Here is a 20,612-nt window from a genome sequence, read left to right as displayed (position 1 = left end):
AATATGGAGTGAGTAGCCTCTGTATTGATTAAGAAGGGGACGGACTTACCCTCCACTGTGAGAGTTATCTAGAGCATCTGTGATTGTCCTGTAGGCTTCTGAGGCAATCGGGCACTGTCAGTCTTCAGCTGCTAAGCCAAGAAGATCTGGGAAGGAGTCAGAGAGCCTTGGGCCAGAGTTCCAGGGGCTTTGGGAGTGGCTGCCAGGTAAGTTGAACAGTCCGATTTTCAGTGGGGTCCCGCACAGATGAGACATGGCTTAGGAGGAATCCCAGGCTGTGGGCATTCCTTGGCCCAGTGGCCAGATTTCCAGCACTTGTAGCAAGCTCCTGGTGGGAGGAGGTTCTGGAGGAACCCCTGGCAGCTGTGGTTCAGGCATTTGGAGTTCTTGTATGCTGGAGATGTGGCTGGGGTTTGTCTCACAGTGGAGGCAAGGAATTGCAACTCAGAAATACATTGCTACTTGGCTGCCTCTACTCTATTATTGTACACCTTGAAGGTGAGGTTAATTAAGTCCTGTTGTGGGGTTTGAGGGCCAGAATTTAATTTTTGGAGCTTTATTTCATGTCAGGAGCAGATTGGGTAATAAAATGCATATTGAGAATAAGATGGCCTTCTGACCTTTCAGGGTCTAGGGCTGTAAAGCATCTCAGGGTTGCTGCCAAACAAGCCATGAACTGGGCTGGGTTTTTCATATTTGATGAAAAAGAGCCTAAAGGCTAACTGATTTTGGGAGAGGTCGGATAAAGAAAAAGGAGGATTAACCTTGACTATGCCTTTAGCTCCAGCCACCTTTTTAAGAGGAAATTGCTGGGCCGGTGGGGGAAGGCTAGTCACAGGATGAAACTATAAGCTGGACTGGGTGTGAGGAGGGGAGGTGATAAAAGGATTATAGGGTGGGGGAGCAGAGGCTGAGGAAGAATTGGGATCTGGCTCGGCTTGGCGAGGAGGGGAGAGGTCAGATGGGTCTGTAGAAAAGGAAGATTAGAAAGACTCAGTGACACTTGGGGTTGGGACTGAGGGGACAGGTGGGAGGGAAAGAAGAAGGATCTGGGATAAGTCTCATTGGGAACAGAGACTAGGGAGGGAACAATGTGTAAAAGAATGCCTGGATGTCAGGCACCTCAGACCATTTGCCCATTTTACGATAAGAATTATCTAGATCTTGTAGGATGGAAAAATCAAAAGTGCCATTTTCTGGCTATTTGGAACCACTGTTGAGTTTGTACTGGGGCCAAGCGGCAATTGTAGAAGAAAACAAGGTGTTTAGGTTTAGGTCAGGTGTGAGTTGAAGAGGTTCTTGAGAACACAGGCTAAGGGAGAAGGAGGAATGGAGGGGGAAAGGCTGCCCATAGTGAAGGAGGCAAGCCCAGAGAAAAGAGACAGTAGAGACATGGAGAGAAGGGGTGGGGGGTTCTTGCCCCCTAGAAATGCAGTACTTGCTGCTAAGGGTGAAGAAGGGGTTGGGGGGTTCTTGCCCCCCAGAAAAGTGGAGAAGGTGTAGAGACACGGAGAGAAGGGGTCAGGGGGTTCTTGCCCCCCCAGAAAAGCAGTACTTGCCGCTAAGGGTGAAGGACCAAGGCAGGCATCCCCGCGTGGTCAGACACCTCTGAAATGTGGGTGAATAATCAGGCAGGCATCCCCCGTGATTAAACACCAAGGGAAGACTGTCTTCCTGAGTCTGTGACTGGTGCTGGAGTTTTGAGTCCACGGATAAAATGTGTCTCCTGTCTCTACGAGAAAAGGAAAGGAATTGAAATTAAGAGAAGGGAGAGATTGAAGTGTGGCACCAAGATTGAAAGGAGAAAGAGGTTGAGGGATAGTGAGAGAGGTTGGAGAACAGAGTAAAAAGAGGCCGCTTACCGGATTTAAAATTGGCATGATGTTCCTTGGGCTAGTCGGTCTGAGGACCTGAGGTCATAGGTGGATCTTTCTCACAGAGCAAAGAGCAGGAGGACAGAGGATTGATCTCCTAAGGGAGGCCCCCTGATCTGAGTCATGGCACCAAAATTTCACTTGCGTCCATGTGAAGAGACCATCAAACAGGCTTTGTGTGAGCAATAAAGCTTTTTAATCAACTGGGTGCAGGTGGGCTGAGTCTGAAAAGAGAGTCAGTGAAGGCAGATAGGGTTGGGGCCATTTTATAAGACTTGGGTAGGTAAAGGAAAATTACAGTCAAAGGGGGTTGTTTTCTGGCGGGCAGGGGTGGGAGTCACAAGGTGCTCAGTGGGGGAGCTTTTTGAGCCAGGATGAGCCAGGAGAAGGAATTTCACAAGGTAATGTCATCAGTTAAGGCAAGGACCGGCCATTTTCACTTCTTTTGTGGTGGAATGTCATCAGTTAAGGCAGGAACAGGCCATTTAAATATCACTTCTTTTGTGATTCTTCAGTTACTTCAGGCCATCTGGATGTGTATGTGCAGGTCACAGGGGATATGATGGCTTAGCTTGGGCTCAGAGGCCTGACAGTTCACTCATTTATTAATTCCTTCATTTATATGGCCAGTCGAGCTTCTCTGGAATGCTCACTTTATATTAGCTGCTAGTCAATACTTTGCCTTCAGCTCACTCTCTAGCTTTGTAAACTAAACTGGGGTGCAGTGGGGTGAAGTGGTTAAGTATGATGATGAAGAAAAAAATTAACATTTTCAGAGACTGGTAGAATAATGTTTGGTGTGTGAAAATTTTCTCAGTGTATTTTGCCAAAGACAATTTATAATTGAAAGTGCTGAATAACTTTCGGACCTCTCTACACTTTTGGAGGACAATGGATAAGTCTGTGTTAATAGTAACTCCAATTTAAATATTTCATTTGAGTTTCATTTTATGATATAAACATAGGTAATTTGTTTTTTTTTTTAAAGCCATGTATTAATTTCAACACTATGGATTCAACCTTGGGATGTCTCAATTATTGTATATACAAGCTATGTTAATACTGATTCATCTCTGGAGATTGCTCCCAATAACTTTTAGAACTTTCCATATTAACCATAAAAATAATCAAATGTAAGTTTATAGCTACTTTATTCATTTCTAACACATAAAAATTGTGTGCCAATGATATGCCAAAAGTATCCAAAGATGAATAAAACTGAAACCCTGTTGGAAATATATATGTGACACACTGTAAAGTTTTTTTAAAAAGCAAGTTGCTAAGTTACATGTGGTGCATGATCTCATTTGTGAATAACAAAGTACATATATATGCGTGGAAACATATGTGGGACCAAGTTGTTAATAATTCTTTTTTTTTTGGTAGAGACAAAGTCTCACTATGTTGCCAGGGCTGGTCTTGAACTCCTGGCCTCAAGCTATCCTTCCATCTCAGCCTTCCAAAGTGCTGAGATTACAGGCATGAGCCACAGCATCCAGCTAGATTCTCATGCCTGGAGGATATAGCATTGCTGGCTGCTGGAATCACCTCACTTCTCTGGGAAGTTTCCTTTCTCAAAGAAGAATGATTTTCTGTAGTCACAGACATATTACAAATTTCTACCCCTCCCTGACCTCAGCTAGTGGACTAGTGGACATTAGAACCAAGGAGAGCCAAAGTGTTGTCTGGGTTGAACCAGTTTAGATTTTCTCTAATGGGGTTTTAAAATTGGGACACAGAAAGGCACATGAGTTGGTAAATTTGCCGGAGTAGGGAGGCACAGTGTTTGGGCCTCTATGTGAGGAGCAGAGAAAATTAGGCTGGGGCTGGAGGAGGAGAGAGAATATTTCCTAATCTCTTTCCAATTCTTGGACTTAGCTATGTAAATCTTACTGTACTTTCTGCCTTTAGTTCCTAGAATTTTTTCTTTTTAAATAAAAAACCTTTCTATACTCAATCTATTTTGAGTGAAATTTTTGTTAATTCAGAGAAACTTCACAGTAGGTCATTCATTTCCTCTTTTTGAAAATTCAAACCTGCTGCTCTAAAGTAACTTTCCCTAAGGTCGATATGTGATATCTGTTCAAATAAACCCCGCTTTGACCTCCAAATAGAAATGCAGTATTTGTGGTTTCAACGTATTTTAAGACCACAATTTCTAAGCAAAAATTTTTAGAAAAATTTCATTTTTGCAGGTCCTAGATAGAACTAAAGAAACAACATTTTTATTTTCAAATATAAGTGAATCAGAAATGACATTATTTCATCTGAAAAATAACGGGTAATATTTTCTCACCCTGTTAACGGTGGAGAGTGTCCAGGTTCTTGGAGTCTTGAACAAAGTATTGGACAAAATGCACAAACAAAGCAAGGAAGGAATGAAGGGTTCTATTGAAAATGAAAGTACACTCCACAGTGTGGGAGCAGGCCTGAGCATAGGGGCTCAAAGGTCCTGTTACAGAGTTTTTGTGAGTTTAAATACCCTCTCCCTGGGGTACACCCTGTGTAAATGAAGAGGAGGAGGTAAAGTTACAAAGTCATTTACAGTATACACCCTGTGGAGAGAATATTTCCTGTTACAGCTGCAGTGTGAATTGACCTTATGTTTCCCTGCCTCCAGACCCTATTTTCCGGCCTCACCCCTATACAGTTTATGGTATAATGAGTTTACACATTTCAGAATCTTACCTTGCCTTTCTACTCTGCAACTTTTTTTTTTTGGAGACAGGATGTCACTTCTCACTCTGTTGCACAGGCTGAAGTGCAGTGGTGTGATCACAGCTCACTGCAGGCTCAACCTGCCTGGCTCAAGTGATCCTCCCACCACCCTCCCAAGCAGTGGGACTACAGGTGTGCACCATCATGCTCTGCTAATTTTGTTGTATTTCTTATAGAGATGGGGTTTTTGCCATGTTGCCCAGGCTGGTCACAGCTTTGTCTTTTTTCTGTAGTCTGTAATTTTTTTTTAAACCTTATTGTGTGAATCAAATGTCGAACTGCTTTTCTTAGATGTTCACAAATGGATAATTATTCACATAGGTATTTGAAGATCTCTTAACAAGATCCATAAATACCACTGAGAATTGCTCTTACTAGTTTAAAAACTTTGTACGAAAGTAAAATTGTAGAATACATAATATCAATCTACTGAATAAAAGCATTTAAATGAACTAAAATAAAATTTTATTATCAAATGTTTGTGTGCTTCTCAATGTTTTATTTCTCAAAAACAGAAAACTCTTTAACTTGAAATGTTCATCAATTTAAAGATTAAATCAGCTGAAATAATATTAGAATTTGATATATGATGCATTTCAGTCTCCTGAACTATAACTCAATTTGGTACATGTAATCAGTTTATTATGGCAATTGGTTTATTCCTGATGAATGTTGGTATGAAATTTTTTCAATAACTACAACAAAACCCCTAAATTCTTAAAAAGCAAATGACTGTAATTTTATTAAAAGACAACGTTTTTGCATTACTCTGAGTTTCACTATTTTACTTATACTTTCAGTTTCTACAGTCATCGTCTCTGATTTCATATTAAAGGGGTACACAGAAATCACCTGGTTCATTTTTGTTGAAAAAAAAGAAGGAAAACATAGCAGATGCATTATAGTAATTAAGTAACAATTTTTGCTGCAGGCAAAAAATATCTTTCAGGCATTTTAATTAAGCCAACTATGTTTCAGCATGCTTGGGAATGTACTTCATTTGGTCTTCACAAAATCTGAAGTATGGTATACATAATAACAGTGATAACATGGTAAATGTTTTATATTTTCAGGAAACAACCATTTTTATATAATTAAACTGTAAAATGTATTTCTGTTTTTCAAATATAAATCCAGGCAATTGTATTTAATTTAAGGAAAACATGAGAGGCCAATTATTTTGAGAAATGATGGCTTTGTGCTCAGTGTCCATTAGATTCAGTTTTCATGGGTTTATCTCTTATTTTGTAAGAATACATCAGTTTAACACTTATGAAATAAGACTTTTTTCCTTAATGATAATTTTTCCATATGATCACATTTTTATTGCAATTGTACTATATGTACTAGTTTAATTTTTTTGTTTGTTTTTGTTTTGCGGGGGGCACAGAGTCTTGCTGTGTCACTCAGGCTGGAGTGCAATGGCATGAGCTCAGCTCACTGCAACCTCCACCTCCCGGGTTCAAGCAATTCTCCTGCCTCAGCCTCCTGAGTAGTTGGGATTACAGGCACGCACCACCACACCTAGCTGATTTTTGTATTTTTAGTAGAGATGGGGTTTCACCATGTTGGTCAGGCTGGTCTCAAACTCCTGACCTTGTGATCCACCCACCTCAGCCTCCCCAAGTGCTGGGATTACAGGTGTGAGCCACCATGCCCAGCCTAATCCTTCGTTAGCAATAAAATGCCAGTAAATATTTAAATAAGGATAAAACTTATAACTGGATTTGTTTTGGTAAGTAATTAGTTTTGGCTACTAATCTTAATTTCTTGATTTTGAGTCACCTGACTTTTGGTTTGGTTTATTTTGGAATTCCTTTATTATTTTTCATATCACCTTTTAACTATCTTGTATAATAATTTTTTAAAAAGAAATATAGGAAAGTCTTGTCTTCTACATGCAAAGCAATACTTTCACCTAACATTCAATTCTTTCCCTTGGTATTAAACAGTTATGAATCCCTTTGGCTGCAAAGGGAGAATAAAGAAGTAGCAAGATATAGAATGAAAAAACAAAAAGGAGGAAAAAAATAGGGGAGATGAAATGGGAACAAGGCAAAGAAATTATATTTAACAGAAAGAGGTATAGGTTAAACAATTAATTTTGGAGAAAATTAATGAATTAAGAAGATAAGGAAATAGATAAATATTAAAATAAGACAATATAGGAAAGCAAATATTTAGTTAAATCAAACATGATTTTATGAATAAAAAGAGGTTTAACTCTCCTAGAAGACATAAATGTTAAAATATCTATTCAGAATTGTCCCAATTTAAATAAAAACACAATCTTGAATCATAAAAATATTCTGATACTGTTATTTTCTCTATAACCATAATTTTCTGGGACAGGAAATTCCAAATGACATCAACTTCATGTTTCAGTTACAAACTAAATTAAAATTATTTTAGAATAAAAATGGGATGCATCTTCATTTAGAAGCCAGATGTCTTATTAAATATAATTTCCTCTGTTGGCTGCTTTATATTAAGGGTGGATTTAAAACAAGAACAGCTTCTGTGAAATATAATTATACCCCCTTTTGTGACTTCCACGGTCATGGAGGCTGGAATAAGAAAGCAGCTAACAAACAAAGCTGGAATAAGAAAGCAGCTAACAAACAAAGCTGCAAAGCAATGTTTACTTTTGGTCTAAAGGATTTGCTTAAATCTTAAATCAGCTACATTTTCTTTTGCTATTCCAGAACCTTGTATTGTCTAGATTATGTTGGATTGATTGATATATCCAGAGTTTTCTCCTATGGCTTTTAGAAAAAGCCTCATTGCCCTATGGAATGCTCAGCCATCAAAGACTTCTTTGGTGAATTTACATCTTTTACAATTGTCTTTGCCTCTTAGTCTTAAAAAAGCTCTCAAATGGATGCAGCCCCATCAAAGACAGAAGAATAAGCTACATCTGGTATTTGGGAATTACAATTCTTTTTGTTTCTTTGGGCACATCCTGGTGAAAGAATGGCTTCTTTCTCTTATTGATGGTTTCAGCTTTTGCCCCCTTTAAAAAATTACTAAAGCATACATGTATTTGTTTGCATATATATAGCCATAGTAGGAGGTATTTACTATCCTCTTTCTGCTACTTATGCTTGATGAAATTGGAAAGTATTGGCAATCGGAAAATCTTGGCAGTGAGTGATTGCCTGGTTCTTAAAGTTCACTCAAATGTTCTGTGTATTATCTATTAGACAGAACCATAGAATCCAGGAGCTGTCTGGTTTCCTGGTCCAACAACCTGCCCAATACTCTTGTTCTTAGTGTGCATACAGATAATGTCTGGGCAGTGGTACTGGGGAGGAACTCCAGACTTGCAAGGTAGCCCATTCCACCTTTGGACAACTTCGTTAGATATTCTTCATTAGATTCTGCTGAAGCCTTCCGAAGCTTCCATTTTTTGATCACAATTCTTTTTGTTCTGTTTTGTTTTGTTTCGTTTTTGAGAGAGGGTCTTGCTTTGTCACCCAGGCTGGAGTGCAGTGGTGCGATCATAGGGCTCAAGGCTCAAGGGGACAACCACCTCAGCTTCCCAAGTAGCTAGAATTGATCACAATTCTAATGGCAACATGTGGAAACCTTCTATGCCATTTCCTACATAACAAGCCTTCATATATCTGAAGGCAAGTTCTCTGCCCCTCTGAGTCTTTGCTTTCCCAGATTTAACATTCCCACTTTCTTCATTTGTATTTCTTATGAATCCCCTGACCAGCCTGGTAAATTGGGAATTCTAATCCTACCTCTACTACAGAGTTGCTATGAGTTGAGTTCTGTTGCTTTGTTATTTTCCTTCTTTTTCTTTTTTCTTTTTTTTTTTTTTTGAGATGGAGTCTCACTCTGTCACCCAGGCTGGAGTGCAGTGGCATGATCTTGGCTCACTGCAACCTCTGCCTCCTCGGTTCAAGCAATTCTCCTGCCTCAGCCTCCAGAGGAGCTGGGACTATAGGTGCATGCCACCACACCTGGCTAATTTTTGTATTTTTAGTAGAGACGGGCTATCACCATGTTGGCCAGGCTGATCCCAAACTCCTGACCTCAAGTGATCCACCCGCCTGGGGCTTCCAAAGTGCTGGGATTACAGGTGTGAGCCACCATGCCCAACTGCTTTGTTATTTTCACACTTATATCATCAGGATGTTTTGAAAAAACTATTCTGTTTCACCTTTTAGAAATGACTGTTTTTCTATTTAATAAGAAGCTCTTCAAAATCTGGTTCATATTATAAAATAATTCAAAATGCAAAAAAGTATGCCTATACCCCTATTGTCAAATAAAAAACAAACCCAGACTTAGTAAGGAGAGCCATTATTTGAAAGGATTATTGCAAAGTGGTCAAAGGGACTATTGCAATAGGGGGAGGTGGACTCTTGCAATAAGGAGAATGTTTTGACCATAATATATGCAAGCATCTCAAGAGGTAGGCAAAAAAAGGATTTTCTTTTATAGAGAGAAGTAGCAAGGCTAGCAACAATGAGGTATGGGGAAGCAGGATGAAAGCATAGCAAAATTAGATAGTAGGTTAGAGAATATTTTACCTTGGAGCCAGCCTATTCTCAGGAGGGTTTGTTAAGGAGGAGTTGTAGGCTGACCAAAATTCAGGGATCTGGGAAAAGGAGAGAAGCTAAAGCAAAGTTTCTAGTTAGCAAGCATTTTGTTCTGGCTGATCAGTGGGGCAAGCAGTTCAGCTAATCATTTATGAGGCAAAGAATGGGAATTTATAATGTCTGTATCTGGCCTTGTTGCAAGGTAAGCAAGGGGCACATCTATGAGTCTTCTCTAATTTATATGGGGACTCTTGGTTTTTTTCAGTAAGCCAGTTTCTGGAACACAAAAGGGTTGGTATTGGGGACTTCTTTAAACAATGCTAGGCTGGGCGCAGTGGCTCACGCCTGCCATTCCCACACTTTGAGAGGCCGAGGTGCGTGGATCATGAGGTCAAGAGATTGAGACCATCCTGGCCAACATGGTGAAACCCTGTCTCTATTAAAAATACAAAAATTAGCTGGGCATGGTGGTGCATGCCTGTAATCCCAGCTACTCAGGAGGCTGAGGCAGGAGAATCACTTGAACCCAGGAGGTGGAGGTTGCAGTGAACCCAGATTGCGCCACTGCACTCCAGCCTGGTGACAGAGCGAAACTCCATCTCAAAAACAAACAAACAAACAAAAATGTTGTTTTCCAGGATAACAGGGTTCAGGTAAATTCAACATTGTCTCTATACATCACCTGATTTAAGAAATGTCAAGATTTGCTTTGGCCATTTTTGCTTCAAAAACATTTTTAAAAGAAATATACACTATAGACACAGTGAAACCCCTCAACCTATTTTATTTCCCTATCTTTCTCTGCAAAGTCAACCACTTTTAATTGGTTGCTGTGAATCTCTTGTTTTTAATGAAAACTGGACCATTTAAGAATTCAATTTGATTATGCGACACTTGGCACAAATGACTCCATTCTGATTTGATTTGGTCTGTTGGGGCCTACTGTGAGGGCCCCTTTGATACAGTGGCCTTCTATAATTTTTGGTTAACAATTTGAATGTGGCTAGCATCTCAGTCAACTTAAGCTGAATCATGCCAGGGTCACAAAACTCCCAAATTTCAGAGTTTGCTGCAACTGACATATTTTCTTTTTCACATTCACATGGGTTGACAGGCTCTGTTCCACATCATCTTCACTCCAGGGACTGCAGCTGAAGATGCAGCACATATCTTGGACATGGTGGTCTTGTGACAGAAAAGAGAGACAACAGACCCACAGGAGGGCTTTTAAAGCTTCTGTTTCAATATCACTTTATAGTCACATTTTGTTGCTGAAGCAAGTGACCTTGGGTGAGGGCATATAATCTCCCATGGTTTAGCCTGGGAGGGAGGGACAGCAAATATTTTCACAGGGGTACAATCTATCACACTAGGTGTCCCAAACCCTCTTTTGTTCTGTGTGCTTTTCATGCTGTGCTTAAGAAATAATTCCCTAATCAAATGCCATAAAAAAATTTTCCTACATGTTCTGTGAAAGACTTGATTTTTACATTTGTATTTTTGACCTATCAGGAATCTATATTTGGGTATGGTATGAGATAGAGATCTAAGTTTATTATTTTTTTAATCAATCAATTACACTGCCAAGACAAGCTCGGTCGTGGAGACCCTAACCCACTGGCACTAGAGAAATTAAAGACACACACACAGAAATATAGCATGTGGCCTACAATGGGCCATATCATTTGAGGCTGAGGTGTCACTATACTGCTATGTTTCCCGATAATAGGAACTCTTGCTGTACTTCCTACCATTTCTACCATCTGACCATTTTGTTCAGACCAGCTGAACATAGTGTGGCTGTGGCACGCAGACTGAGAGGTGCTATTTAAGCTAAACGTCCCCTTAGGGGACCAATCAATAATGATTCCATAGGAATCATTGCATAGCACCTCTGCCTGTTCTGCAATGCAATCTTCCCAAACAAGTACATTCATTATTTCTAACTGGGTCCAATCCTGTTTACAAATAGGTTTTTGAGGGCGGTATGCCTCAATTATAGGAGCAGATTTATTATGGTAAATACTGAGACCAGAAAGCATGTGTAACTGTCATAAAGTGATTACATCCAGGCATTATTGCCAGCCAAGATTGATCAATATTCCCAATAAGTATAATTATTCTCTGTGTCAGCCCTTGTTGAAGGAATACTTATGGCAATGGTGATCACCGCTATCATAGCTACCATTAAGTTACTCATTGTGACTGGTTGTCCCATTTTCCTCAGGTTTTCTTCTGCCATCTGTGACAGCTTCTTGATCTGTCCCTAGGTAGGTGGCTGTGTTCGACAGGTGTTGCTCGTGACAGCTGGGGTCCTTCTCAGTGTCAGTCTTGACATGGCTGTAACCGGGGGGTCCTCGGGATCTTCCCAGAATCTCTTCCTTGGCATCTGGCTCATGATAAGGTTTCAGGTGTCTTGATGGTATCCAAATTGGCTGTTGATTTGGTCCTGGAGAAACACAAGCATAACCTCTACCCCAAGTTACTATTTTACCTATTTCCCAACTTTTTGTTATTGGGTCTGTCCACCAAATGAGTTGTTCTGCCTCTGTCTTTGCAGCTGGTTTCTGTAGATGCTCTCCAGCTGCTGATGGCATCTTGCCTTTAGGTAGGCTCAAAAAATTTAAAGTTATTAATGCTAGATTCAGTTGCATTTGGGGTGTCCCATAGTCACTGTTTCTCCCCCTTTTTTGTTTTTGTAACCGCTGTTTCAGGGAGAGATTCATTCTTTCCACTATGGCTTGTCCTTGAGAATTATATGTGATACCAGTAATGTGTTTAATATTCTATACAGAGAAAAATGTAGCTAGAGCTTGGCTAGTATAGGCTGGGGCATTATGTGTTTTAATAGTAGCTGGAATGCCCATCACCACCAAACACTGCAACAGGTGACATTTAACACAGGCAGAAGACTCTCCTGATTGGCATGTAGTCCAGACAAAGTGAGAAAAGGTGTCCACACATACATGTACATAAGCTAGTCTCCCAAATGAGGAAACATGTGTGACATCCATTTGCCAAAGAGAGTTAGGTTCCAATCCTCGAGGATTAACTCCTCCTGTAAAAGATGAGGAATGTACCATTTCACAAGTTGGGCATCGCTGGATAATAGCTTTAGCTTCTTTCCAGATAATGCTGTATCTGTGTTTGAGATCAGAGACATTAACATGGGTTAAACTGTGAAAGTGTCTAGCATTAGATATTGCATCAGCAACTAGGCAATTAGCCATTTGATTCCCTGCAGTCAAAAATCCCAGAAGAGCTATATGAGCCCTAATGTGAGTGATATAAAAAGGGTGCATTCTATTTTTTTTTTTTTTTGAGACAGAGTATCACTCTGTCGCCCAGGCTGGAGTGCAGTGGTGCGATCTCGGCTCACTGCAAGAGCCACCTCCTGGGTTCACGCCACTCTCCTGCCTCAGCCTCCCAAGGAGCTGGGACTACAGGTGCCCACCACCATGCCTGGCTAATTTTTTGTACTTTTAGTAGAGATGGGGTTTAGCCAGGATGGTCTTGATCTCCTGACCTTGTGATCCACCCGCCTCAGCCTCCCAAAGTGCTGGGATTACAGGTGTGAGCCACTGCACCCAGCAAAAAGGGTGCATTCTACTCCTAACTGCTGTTTGCAATTGGGTAAAGACAGTCATCAGTTGTTCATCTGTATGAAATCATAACTGAGCATTTTCAATTAATTGTGTGGAATTGTGTATGAAGAATCAGAAATAACATTAATAGGCATATCAAAACAGTGAATACCTCAATTACAGCAAGCTGAAGTATAGGGCATCTGGAAAACTTTACCTTTTGATCCAGAATAAGAAGCTTTACCATTACTAGACCCATCTGTAAAAACATTCTTAGCACCTTCAATTGGTTTAAATTAGTTATTTCAGGGAAAATCTAATTAGTTAATTTCAAAAATGGAAACAGTTTCATTTTAAGAAAATGGTTATCAAGAATACCCACAAAGTCAGCTAAATGGGTTTATTGAGTAAGACTATTTATAAAAGCTTGCTGTATTTGTGCCTTCATGAGAAGGACAATAATTTTTCCAGGATCATATCCATGTAATTTAACAATCTGAGTTCTCCCATTTCCTATCATAGTAGCAGTTTGATCCAAATAAAGAGTTAGAGTCTGTGAATTAGTATGTGGAAGAAAAAGCCACTCTACAAAATCTTGCTCTTGAGCAATAATACTAGTAGGTGAATGCTGAGTTGGAAAAATTAGCAAATCTAGGGTCTTCTCTGGATCTATTCAATTTATTTGAGCTTTATGGACTTGCTTTTTGATTAGCTGCAGCTCTGCCTGAGCTTCTTTTGTTAATTGCCAAGGCTAGTGAGACTAGGATCTCCTCTAAGGATAGAAAATAGATTACTCATGGCATAGGTAGGAATCCCTAGAGCAGGCCATATCTAATTAATGTCCCCTAGTAATTTTTGAAAGTCATTTAATGTTTTCAATTGATCCCTACATGTGGCTACTTTGTGTGGCACAATGGTAATGTCATTTACTAAGGTCCCCAAGTAGGAGTAAGGAGTAGCAGTCTGAATCTTATCAGGAGCTATAATTAAACCAGCATGAGAAATTGAATTTTGCAAGTGATCATAACTTTGGAGTAATATTTCTTGAGTGGGGCAGCACAAACTATATCATCCATATAATGAATAATGTAACACTGTGAAAATTTTTTGTGAGTAGATTCAATTGCTTGCCCTACGTAAGTCTTGCAAATTGTTGAACTGTTTAATATGCCTTATGGCAACACTTTCCAATGATAACACTTAGCAGGCTGCAGGTTGTTTACTGCAGGAATTGTAAATGCAAACCATTCACAGTCTTGCTCAGCTAAGTGGATAGTAAAGAAACAATATTTTAAATCCATGATTATTAAAGGCCAATTTTTTGGAATCATAGAAGGAGAAGGCAATTCTGGCTGTAATGTCCCCATAGGTTGTATAACTGAATTAATGGCTCTTAAGTCAGTTAACATTCTCCATTTACCTGATTTTTTCTTAATTACAAAAACTGGAGAATTCCAAGGGGAAAATATTGGAGCTATGTGTCCTTTTTCTAATTGTTCATTAACTAATTTCACCAAAGTCTCCAGTTTCTCTTTACTTAGTGGCCATTGTTCTATCCAAATTGGCTTATCTGTTAACCATTTTAAAGGTATAGGTTCTGGAGGCTTAACAATGGCTGCCATCAAAAATGATATCCTAAACCTTGGCAGGAACTTTGTCTTTCTGCTTGAAGCAGTTCCTTCAAACCTTGCAAATTTTTTGCTAGTCCCATACCAGGGACATGAAACTCCATTTCATGCATCATATGTTGACTTTGAGGGCTATGTAATTGCTCTGGAATTAGAACTTGTGCTCTCCATTGTTGTAATAAATCTCTTCCCCATAAATTTATAGGTACAGAAGTTATAATTGGTTGAATATTCTCAGGTTGTCCATCAGGCCCTTCACAATGCAAAATATAACTACTTTGATATACTTCAAGGACTTTACCAACTCCAAATACATTAAATTGAGTGGGTTGAATTGGCCACATGGATGGCCAGTGCTGTAGAGAAATGATTGAAATGTCCACTTCTGTATCTACCAAACCTTCAAATTTCTTTCCCTGAATAGTTATTTCACAGGTAGGATGTTTATCAGTAATTTGATTCACCCAATAAGCCGCTTTGCATTATTTATTTGTGCTTCCAAATCCTCCTGTTCATTTAATTTCACTTTTCCCCATTTCCACATACAGCACAATCAGGAGTTGTGCTATAGGCTCTCCTGGCTCTGTTTTCCAGGGAACGGAAGTAGATATAACAATTTGAATATCCCCATTGTGATGTGAATCAATGACTCCTGTTTGTACTTGTACTCCTTTTAAATTTAAACTAGACCTTCCTAGAAGTAATCCTATCATCCCCACTGGCAAGGGTCCACAGACCCCTGTTGGGAACTTTTGTGGGGGTTCCCTAGGCAGAAGACTCATAGCTTTTGTGCAGCATAAATCTACTGTGGTACTACTGGCTGTGGTGGGGGACAAACACTGTACAGGGGTGAGGGAGTGGCCTGAGCTGGAAATGCCCCAGTTTGGAACAGGGCCCAGGATGGGCCCTGCATGGCATTTCCCAAATTTAAAAGGAAAAGGCTCAAATGTAGCTATATTTCCCTGTTGATCTGGGAGGTGTATGCTAACAGGGAACTGCCAAGCCTCTAAATCATCCTCTCACCTAGCTTGCTGAATTCCTGCCTGAATAGAACTAAGAGTGGTCACTCAAAGTGCTGCTTGAATAGTCACTGGGGCAACTACTTTTGCCCAGTGTTCTCCAGAAAAGAAAGATCTGGAGGGTCAGGCTACTCTTTTTCTTCAAAATAATGAGGGGTTGCAGAACGGTAGGGATGAACCTCTTCCTCCTTTGCCGCTTTAGATTTGGCTGGCAAACAAATCTGCTCTGTTAGTTCTTCTGTTACTTCATTATACTCTCCTTCCTCCTCCTCATCAGTGTGAAAAGGTTCCAAGGTGGAATGAACCAGAGCCCACACTTGTCCCATTGTTACCCTGATGCTTCTGAGCACCCCTTCTTACTCAACATGAGGATTGCTTAAGAGTACTCAGGTGTCCTCCAGCTTAGTTCCAAGTTCTCCAACCATTGCTCCAGTGACCCTTCAACCTGGGTTCGAGCCCCACCTATGGGCATCACTTGCCAAGACCAGCTCGGACATGGAGACCCTAACCCAGAGGTGCTAGAGGAATTAAAGGCACAACACAGAAATATAGCGTGTGGAGAGGGAAATCAGGGGTCTCACAGCCTTCAGAGCTGAGAGCCCTGGACAGAGATTTACCCACATATTTATTGACAGTAAGCCAGTGATAAGCACTGTATCTATAGATTATAGATTAACTAAAAGTATTACTTACAGGAAACAAAGTGATGGGCTGAAATAAAGGGATGGGCTCTGGCTAGTTCACTGCAGCAGGAACATGTCCTTGAGGAACAGATCACTCATGCTATTGTTTGTGGTTTAAGAATGTCTTAAGTGGTTTTCTGCCTTGGGTGGGCCAGGTGTTCCTTGCCCTCATTCTGGTAAACTGACAACCTTCCAGCGTGGGCGTCATGGCCATCATGAGCATGTCACAGTGCTGCAGAAATTTTGTTTATGGCCAGTTTTGGGGCCAGTTTATGGCCAGATTTGGGGGCCTGTTCCCAGCATTACACTATTGGCATTCATTGGTGATTCCATCCTTTTTCTTCTGATTTTTACATGTGACAGGTGATCTCTGTCACATATCCAGTTCCCATGTATATGGGAACCATTCTACCGTTCCCTCTGGGTCTCCTGTAAAGGAGAAAGTGTGTTCCTGGACTTGGTTTTCTGTGCCTTCTCTCCTGACCCTGCCTTCCAGAGCCAAGGCATTGGCTTCTTCAGGCACATCTCTGGCTTTGAGTCCCTGTTTCATGTCTGGCACTTAAGATGTACCTTTCTAATGTTTTATCAATACCCAACTATGTAGTTAAGTTTATTTGGGGGTTATATTTTAGCCAGCACTTCTATGTGTTGCTAATTGAGGGGAGTCTGAACACCTCAGTCTGCCCAGTTGCTGAAACCCATAGAAGACTCTTTAAAAATTTTAAATCTGCTATATTCAAATGAACAAAGATTTAATGATAGATTTAGTGGTAACCTGATTGACAAAAATATTTATTTTATGGAACACAAACTTTCCCAGGGAATCTCAAATTCTGTTTTGAAGTTGAAACAGCTAGCTTTTTTTTTTTTTAGATTTTTTTTCTTAGAAGTTTATTTTTTAATTAAATTTTTTATTTCCATAAGTTATTGGGGAGCAGGTGGTGTTTGGTTACGTAAGTTCTTTGGTGATGATTTGTGAGATTTTGGTGCACCCATCACCCAAGCAGTATACACTCCACCCAATTTGTGATCTTTTATCCCTCACCCCCTTCCCACCCTTTCTGCCTGAGTCCCCAGAGTCCATTGTGACATTCTTATGCGTTTGCATCCTCATAGCTTAGCTCCCACATATGAGTGAGAACATATGATGTTTGGTTTTCCATTCCTGAGTTACTTCATTTAGAATAATAGTCTCCAATCTCATCCAGGTCACTGCGAATGCCATTAATTCATTCCTTTTTATGGCTGAGTAGTATTCCATCATATATCTATCTATATATACATATCTCACAGTTTCTTTATCTATTCTTTGATTGATGGGCATTTGGGTTGGTTCCACATTTTTGCAATTGCAAATTGTGCTGCTATAAACGTGTGTGCAAGTATCTTTTTAGTGACTTCTTTTCCTCTGGAGAGATACCCAGTAGTGGGATTGCTTGGATCAAATGGTAGTTCTACCTTTAGTTCTTTAAGGAATCTCCACACTTTTTTTCATAGTGGTTTTACTAGTTTACATTCCCACCAGCAGCATAGAAGTGTTTCCTGTTCACTGCATCCTTGCCAACATCTATTATTTTTTGATTATAGCCATTCTTGCAAGAGTAAGGTGGTATTGCATTGCGGTTTTGACTTGAATTTCCCTGATCACTGGTGATGTTGAGCATTTTTTCATATGTTTGTTGGCCATTTGTATATCCTCTTTTGAGAATTGTCTATTCATGGCCTTAGCCCACTTTTTTATGGCCTTGTTTGTTTTTTTCTTGCTGATTTGTTTGAGTTCATTGTAGATTCTGGGTATTAGTCCTTTGTCAGATGTATAGATTGTGATTTTTCTCCCATTCTGTGGGTTGTCTGTTCACTCTGCTGACTGTTCCTTCTGCTGTGCAAAAGCTCTTTAGTTTGATTAAGTCCCAGCTATTTATCTTTGTTTTTATTGCATTTACTTCTGGGTTCGTGGTCATGAAATCCTTGCCTGAGCCAATGTCTAGACGGGTTTTTCCAAAGCCATCTTGTAGAATTTCTTGTTTCAGGTCTTGGATTTAAGTCCTTGATCCATCTTGAGTTGATTTTTGTATAAAGTGAGAGATGAGGATCCAGTTTCATTCTCTTACATGTGGCTTGCCAATTATCCCTGCACCATTTGTTGAATAGGGTGTCCTTTCCCTTCTTTATGTTTTTGTTTGCTTTATTGAAGATCAGTTGGCTGTAAGTATTTGGGTTTATTTCTGGGTTTTCTATTCTATTACATTGGTCTATATGCCTATCTTTATACCAGCACCATGCTGTTTTGATGACTATGGCCTTATAGTACAGTTTGAAATCAGGTCATGTGATACCTCCAGATTTGTTCTTTTTTTTTTTTTTTTTTTTTTTTGAGATGGAGTTTCACTCCTGTTGCCCAGGCTGGAGTGCAATGGCATGATCTCAGCGCACCAAAACCCCTGCCTCCTGGGTTCAAATGATTCTCCTGCCTCAGCCTCCCGAGTAGCTGGATTACAGGCATGTGCCACCACACCCGGCTAGTTTTTTTTTTTTTTTTTTTTGAGACAGAGTCTTGCTCTGTCACCCAGGCTGGAGTGCAGTGGTGCAATCTTGGCTCACTGCAACCTCAACTCCCAGGTTCAAGCAATTCTCCTGCCTCAGCTTCCTAAGTAGCTGGGATTACAGGCATATGCCACCATGCCTGGCTAATTTTTGTGTTTTTTTAGTAGAGACGGAGTTTCACCATGTTGGCCAGGCTGGTCCTAAACTCCTGACCTCAGGTGATCCGCCTGCCTTGGCCTCCCAAAGTGCTGGAATTACAGGCATGAGCCCCTGTGCCTGGCCTAATTTTGTATTTTTTAGTAGAGACGAGGTTTCTCCATTTTGGTCAGGCTGGTCTCAAACTCCTGACCTCAGGCGATCCTCCCATCTCAGCCTCCCAAAGTGCTGGGATTACAGGTGTGAGCCACCACGCCCAGCCCAGATTTGTTCTTTTTGCTTAGTCTTGCTTTGGCTATGTAGGCTGTTTTTTGGTTTCATATGGATTTTAGGATTTTTTTTTTCTAATTCTGTGAAGAATGATGGTGGTATTTTGATGGGAATTGCATGGAGTTTGTAGATTACTTTTGGCAGTATGGTCATTTTCACAATATTCATTGTACCTATCCATGAGCATGGGATGTGTTTCCATTTGTCTGTGTCATCTATGATTTCTTTCAGCAACGTTTTGCAGTTTTCTTTGTAGAGGTCTTTTACCTCCTTGGTTGGGTATATTCGTAATTATTTTATTTTGTTTTGCAGCTATTGTAAAAGGGTTGAATTCTTGATTTGATTCTCAGCTTGGTTGCTATTGGTGTATAGAAGAGCTATTGATTTGTGTATGTTGATTTTTGTATCTGGAAACTTTGCAGAATTCTTTTATGAGTTCGAGGAGTCTTTAGGGTTTTCTAGGTAAACAATCACATCATCAGCAAACAGTGACAGTTTGACTTCCTTTTTACCAATTTGGATGCCCTTTATTTCTTTCTCTTGTCTGGTTGCTCTGGCTAGGACTTCCAGTACTATGTTGAAAAGGAGTGGTGAGAGCAGGCATCCTTGTCTAGCTCCAGTTCTCAGATGGAATGCTTTCAACTTTTTCCCATTCAGTATTCTGTTGGCTGTGGGTTTGTCATAGATGGCTTTTATTACATTGAAGTATGTCCTTTGTATGCCAATTTTGCTGAGAGTTTTAATCATAACGGGATGCTGGATTTTGTCAAATGCTTTTGCTGCATCTATTGAGATGATTGTGTGATTTTTGTTTTTGATTGTGTTTATGTGGTGTATCACATTTATTGACATATATGTTAAACCATCCCTGCATCCCTGGTATGAAACCCACTTGATCATGGCAGATTATCTTTTGGATATGTTGTTGGATTCAGTTAGCTAGTATTTTGTTAAGGATTTTAGTATCTATGTTCATCAGGGATATTGGTCTGTAGTTTTCTTTTTTGGTTATGTCCTTTCCTGGTTTTGGTATTAGAGTGATACTGGCTTCATAGAATGATTTAGGGAGCATTCCCTTTTTCTCTATCTTGTGGAATGGTGTCAATCAAATTGATATCAATTCTTCTTTGAATGTCTGGTAGAATTCTGCTGTGAATCCATCTGGTTCTGGACTTTTTTTTGTTGGTAATTTTTTTATTACCATTTCAATATTGCTGTTTGTTATTGGTCTGTTCAGAGTATCTAATTCTTCCTGATTTAAACTAGGAGGGTTGTTTTTTTTCTAGGAATTTATCCATCTCTTTTAGGTTTTCTAGTTTATGTGCATAAAGGTGTTCATAGTAGCCTTGAATGATCTTTTGTATTTCTGTGGTGTCAGTTGTAGTATCTCCCATTTCATTTCTAATTGAGCTTATCTGGATTTTCTCTCTTCTTTTCTTGGTTAATCTTGCTAATGGTTTATCAATCTTATTTACCTTTTCAAATAACCATGTTTTTGTTTTACTTATCTTTTTTGTTGTTGTTTCAATTTCATTTAGTTCTGCTCTGAATCTTGGTTATTTCCTTTCTTCTGCTGGGTTTCA

At 39.8% G+C, this 20,612-nt stretch overlaps 1 protein-coding gene across 6 annotated transcripts in view; it reads left to right on the top strand.

The window, feature by feature from the left end:
• MAPK10 (mitogen-activated protein kinase 10) overlaps window positions 1-20,612 on the top strand; it is a 587,630-nt gene that overhangs the window by 123,500 nt on the left and 443,518 nt on the right. The window contains exon 1 of one of the 6 annotated variants that reach the window (XM_054553378.2): window positions 100-206. The exons of the other annotated variants lie outside the window; for them this stretch is intronic. The gene's annotated coding sequence lies outside the window, so the exon portion shown is untranslated. Of the gene's footprint in view, window positions 1-99; window positions 207-20,612 lie in introns of those variants that run through there. 6 annotated transcript variants of the gene reach the window in all.

The sequence above is a fragment of the Pongo abelii genome, chromosome 3 (assembly GCF_028885655.2).
Source record: "Pongo abelii isolate AG06213 chromosome 3, NHGRI_mPonAbe1-v2.0_pri, whole genome shotgun sequence".
NCBI lineage: Eukaryota > Metazoa > Chordata > Mammalia > Primates > Hominidae > Pongo > Pongo abelii.
The sequence above is the reverse complement of the archived record's forward strand: the minus strand, read 5'-3'. Positions and strand labels throughout refer to the sequence as shown.